Genomic DNA, 6,346 nt, shown 5'->3' with positions numbered 1-6,346 from the left:
CTGCTCATGCAATTACGCCACATTAAACATTATGCCCAAAACCGCAACTTAGGTGGGGAATTTTCACCCATGGTAGCTCTCTGTTTTCCATTTCTAAGTTACCGCTTTTGGTTTTTGCAATAACAAATAGGATTTGGTGTTTATACATCATGCTTCTATCTTTGCAATTGTAAGCTTTCAAAATCTTTTTACATGAAGGAGGAGGAAGACCCCTTAAAAAATTAAATTGGCACCGAATTGTGAATTGTTATTTGTGATAGCAAATCACAGTGAAATATCTGAGATGCATTTTTGCAAATTCCCAAACAACTCGATTCATCTAATGTAAAATCAAGCATTCCTTGATAGCGGTTAACTGCCAACCTACGCCCAAAGGGCGAGACTGTAATGTAATGTGACCTGGCTTAGTAATTATAAGGCAGCACCAATGACATGCATCAGCTTGTTTGTACAATTTGGCTAGAATAATCCATACCCGATCATCGGTGCATTCTATGCCCAGTACATAAATAACTACAAAATCTCTAGTTCACAAGTAGAGAAAGAAGAGACTTTTAGATGGCATACAAACTACAAAGTAGCTGACACGAAGTGTCAATCATGCTGTTTGGCAAAGCTACCAGTATTATTATAACGATTTGTGGTGTGAATGATTTTTGAATGATTTTTCCAGCCAAATATAATGTTATTACACCATTTTGTTTAAACTCCATCACGAACAACTTTCTTATTAACCTTTTACAGTCATCCTCGGTCAAAAAGATGATTTTATTTTCGATCCATGCGAAGTGAGGAATCAGGTGGCACTGGGTCCTAACTAAATACTGAGTGCCAAAGATACTCGAGATGACAAATCGAGTTACTGGCGCCTTCAAATAACCAATGGCCAACATCAGCGTCTGTTCCTAGGTTAGCGGCGGCTGAAGGTGAGCGTTGGATCTTGAAGCATGCGGCCTGCGACAACGAGAGATACTAAAACTAAAACTATGAGAAACAAAGGAATAGTAACAAGTAAAAGCATGCTAAGTTCGGCTAAGTTCGAGTTCTTTTCCCGACATCTCTCCTTAGGCAAAAAAGGATTTAAGAAAAGATTTTCTCTGTTGTTAGAGCGATATCAAGATATGGTGCGGTTAGCACCACAATTAAATTATATGTTGGAGACCTGTGTAAAATGTCAGCCAATTCGAATAAGAGTTGCGCCCTTTGGGGGGCTCAATAAGTAAAATGGAGAGACCGATTTATATGGGAGCTGTATCAGGCTATAGACCAGTTCAGACCATAATAAACACGTATGTTGATGGTCATGAGAGGATCCGTCGTACAAAATAGGCAAATCAGGCAAATCGGATAATAATTGCGACCTGTGAAAGCTCAAGAAATCAAGATCCCAAATCGGTTTATATGGCAGCTATATTAAGTTATGAACCGATTTGAACCTTATTTGACACAGTTGTTGAAAGTAAGTATAAAATATGTCATGCAAAATTTCTGCCAAATCGGGTAGGAATTGCGCCCTCTAGAAGCTCAAGAAGTCAAGTCCCCAGATCTGTTTATATGACAGCTATATAAGGTTATGAGCCGGTTTGAACCATACTTGGCACAGTTGTTGAATATCGTAACAAAATACTTCGTACAAAAATTCATCCAAATCGGATAGGAATTGCGCCCTCTAGAGGCTAAAGAAGTCAAGACCCATGATGGGTTTATATGACAGCTATATCAGGTTATAAACCGATATGAACCATACTTGGCACAGTTGTTGGATATCTTATCAAAGCATGCCGTGCAAAATTTCATTCCAATCGGAGAAGAATTGCGCACTCTAGAGGCTAAAGAAGTCAAGACCCAAGATCGGTTTATATGGCAGCTATATCAGGTTTTAGACCGATTGAACCATACTCGCCACAGTTGTTGGAAATCATAACAAAGCACGCTGTGCAAAATTTCATTCCAATCGGATGGCAGTTATATGAAAACATGGACCGATATGGCCCATTTACAATCCCAACCGACCTACACTAATGAGAAGTAATTGTGCAAAATTTCAAGCGGCTAGCTCTACTCCTTCGAAATTTAGCGTGCTTTCGACAGACAGACAGACGGACGGACATGGCTAGATCGGCATAAAATGTCGCGACGATCAAGAATATATATACTTTGTGGGGTCTCAGACGAATATTTCGAGTAGTTACAAACAGAATGACAAAATTAGTATACCCCCATCCTATGGTGGAGAGTATAAAAACGGGCCCCCTATCATTGACAACCCACGCAAACGAAAAAAGGCGGAATGTCCGCACTCTCTATAGAGAAGGTGCAGTATACGCCCTGGTGGGTGTATTGGGAAAGTACAAGGCTGATATAACCGCCTTACAGAAAGTGCGATAGACTGGGAATGGCGTCACAACAACACCAAACGGTGACGAACTATACTATAGCTGCCACAACACGAGACATGCATTTGGCTGTGGAATTTTGGTTAGTCGCAGACTGAAACACCATGTATCCAGATTTACTCCGGTGGATGAGAGGCTAGCTACAATCCGCATAAAAGCCCAATTTTTCAACATCAGCCTTATTTGTGCCCATGCCTTAGTAGAAGCAGACCCAGGATAAGTATTTGTGCAAAATTTCAAGCGGCTAATTTAACGCGTTCGACCTCTATCGTGACTTTGACAGACGGACGGACAGACATGGCTAGATCGACTCAGAATCTTGAGACGATCATAAATATGTATGGGGTTTTATATCAATATTTCGATTCGGGACATAAATGAATGCCGAATATTGTAGAAGTCATTGTGTAATATTTCAGTTCATTCGGATAAAAATTGCGCCTGTGGGGCTCAAGATGTAAAATCGAGAGATAGGTTTATATAGAAGCTGTATCAAGCTATTGGTCGAATCCGACCATATTAGACACGTATATTGAAAGTCATGAGAGAAGCCGTTGTAGAAAATTTCTGCCAAATCGGATGAGAATTGCGCTCTCTAGAGGCTCAAGAAGTCAAAACCCAAAATCGGTTTATATGACCATTTACAATCCCAACCGACCTACACTAATTAAAAATTTTTGTGCAAAATTCCAAGCGGCTATCTTTATTCCTTCGAAAGTTTGCGTGCTTTCGACAGACAGACGGACGGACGGACGGACCTGGCTAGATCGACTTAAAATGACATGACGATCACGAATTTATATACTTTATGGGGTCACTGACGCATATTTCGTGATGTTACAAACAGAATGACGAATTTAGTATACCCCCATCCTATGGTGGAGGGTATAACAATTTGGCTGCCTGTAATTGCCCCAAATTTTTTTTGGAATTAAAAAATGGGAAAATGATATGGCTCAAGAAGTGTTGGGAGGACATGTGGCACAGTCGAAAAATCCTTGGAAATATCTACACGAAACTTGACATATTGAATGTGGAGATAGTTTCCAATAACTATGCAAAATTTGGGTACCATTATAGGTGCATAGGCAGTGAATGTAGGTCGCTTTTTCTATTTCGAATTTTGAAGTGCTGCCAACTAGGCATTTATAGGCTGATCCTCATGATTCTTTTTGCAAATGACAGAGCTCTTAAAATGCTATAAAAAAATATGCATAGATGTCTGGAGTATTTAAAACTTTTTATGATAACACACAAATTTTTTTAAGATTTCTGTCATTGTGCTTCAACAATTGCAAATCTGATGAAACCATTGGAAAGGTTACAAAGTTCTCCGAATAAAAGAAATAAAATTGATAAAGATTGCGCTTCCCTATTAAAAGTTTTGCGCTTCACAACTTAAAATTTCCGAAAAAAATCTAAAATCGAATTATGATGAAAATTTTACAAAAAATTTAACAATTTTTTTGACAAAAATTTTTACGTTTTGGTTGATAATTTTGAAACCTTAGAGCCTTAAAAAAGGAGAGAAAATCTAAATAAAACAAGTAAAAGCGTGCTAAGTTCGGCCGGGCCGAATCTTATATATCCTCCACCATGGATCGCATTTGTCGAGTTCTTCTCCCGTCATCTCTCCTTGGGCAAAAAAAGGATGTAAGAAAAGATTTTCTCTTCTATTAGAGCGATATAAAGATATGATCCGGTTTGGACCACAATTAAATTATATTTATTTTGGAGACCTGTGTAAAATGTCAGCCAATTCGAATAAGAATTGCGCTCTTTGTGGGCTCAAGAAATAAAATATAGAGATCGATTTATATGGGAGCTGTATCGGGCTATAGACCGATTCAGACCATAATAAACACGTATGTTAATGGTCATGAGAGAATCCGTCGTACAAAATTTCAGGCAAATCGGATAATAATTGCGACCTCTAGAGGCTCAAGAAGTCAAGATCCCAGATCGTTTTATATGACAGCTAAATCAGGTTATGAACCGACTTGTACTTTATTTGACATAGTTGTTGAAAGTAACAATTAAAAACGTCTTGCGAATTTCAGCAAAATCGGATAGGAATTGCGCACTCTAGAAGCTCAAGAAATCAAGACCCAAGATTGGTTTATACGACAGCTATATAAGGTTATGGACCGATTTGAACCATACTTGGCACAGTTGTTGGATATCATAACAAAACACGTCGTGCAAAATTTCATTCCAATCGGATAAGAATTGCGCACTCTAGAAGCTCAAGAAGTCAAGACCCCAGATCGGTTTATATGGCAGCTATATCAAAACATGGACCGATATGGCCCATTTACAATACCAACCGACCTACACTAATAAGAAGTATTTGTGCAAAATTTCAAGCGGCTAGCTTTACTCCTTCGGAAGTTAGTGTGCTTTCGACAGACAGACGGACGGACGGACATGGCTAGATCGACATAAAATTACACGACGATCAAGAATATATATACTTTATGGAATCTCAGTCGAATATTTCCAGTAGTTACAATCAGAATGACGAAATTAGTATACCCCCCATCTTATGGTGGAGGGTATAAAAAGTTTACTCCACATAGTGTCCATTTTTCCAAAAAAAAAAAAAAAACAAGTAAAAGCGTGCTAAGTTCGGCCGGGCCGAATCTTATATACCCTCCACCATGGATCGCATTTGTCGAGTTCTTTTCCCGGCATCTCTTCTTAGGCAAAAAAGGATATAAGAAAAGACTTGCTCTGCTATTAAAACGATATCAAGATATGGTCCGGTTCGGACCACAATTAAATTATATGTTGGAGACTTGTGTAAAATTTCAGCCAATTCGTATAAGAATTGGGCCCATTGGGGCTCACAAAGTAAAATAGAGAGAACGATTTATATGGAATCTGTATCGGGCTATAGTCCGATTCAGACCATAATAAACACGTTTGTTGATGGTCATCAGAGGATCCGTCGTACAAAATTTCAGGCATATCGGATAATAATTGCCACCTCTAGGGGTCAATAAGTCAAGATCCCAGATCGGTTTATTGGCAGCTATATCAGGTTATGAACCGATTTGAACCTTATTTGACACAGTTGTTGAAAGTAAAAATAAAATACGTCATGCAAAATTTCAGCCAAATCGGATAGGAATTGCGCCCTCTAAAAGCTCAAGAAGTCAAATCCCCAGATCTGTTTATATGACAGCTATATCAGGTTATGGACCGATTTCAACCATACTTGGCACAGTTGTTGGATATCATAACGAAATACTTCGTGCTAAAATTTATTCAAATCGGATAAGAATTGCGCCCTCTAGAGGCTCAAGAAGTCAAGACCCAAGATCGGTTTATATGGCAGCTATATCAGGTTATGAACCGATTTAAACCATACTTGGCACAGTTGTTGGGTATCATAACAAAACACGTCGTGCGAAATTCCATTCCATTCGGATAAGACGGACGGACGGACGGACGGACAGACGGACGGACGGACAGACGGACGGACATGGCTAGATCGAAATAAAATGTCACGACGATCAAGAATATATATACTTTATGGGGTCTCAGACGAATATTTCGAGTAGTTACAAACAGAATGACGAAATTAGTATACCCCCCATCTTATGGTGGAGGGTATAAAAATAATTTGATAAGCCATAACTAAGCACCTGAAGTCTTATGTGTCATATGCAATTAAAATCATTTAATTATCATATTCGGTTCAAAAGATATGATTCTTGCAACGAAATATCTCAAACCGCACCGCTGTGCGTCGGTGATGGGAGCTTTATATAAACATTGGCCAATTTGCCTCATTTACAATCCCAACAGACCTACATTAATAAGACATACTCGTGCAAAATTTCAAGCGCCTAGCCTAGCTTTACTCCTATGGTGGAGGGTAGAAAAAGATGGTACATTTACCACATTGACATCTTTATCAACGAGAATATCAGTAAGTACCCAAT

The sequence above is a fragment of the Stomoxys calcitrans genome, chromosome 1 (genome assembly GCF_963082655.1).
Source record: "Stomoxys calcitrans chromosome 1, idStoCalc2.1, whole genome shotgun sequence".
In the NCBI taxonomy this organism is placed as follows: Eukaryota; Metazoa; Arthropoda; class Insecta; order Diptera; family Muscidae; genus Stomoxys; species Stomoxys calcitrans.
Note: the sequence above shows the minus strand (reverse complement) of the source record.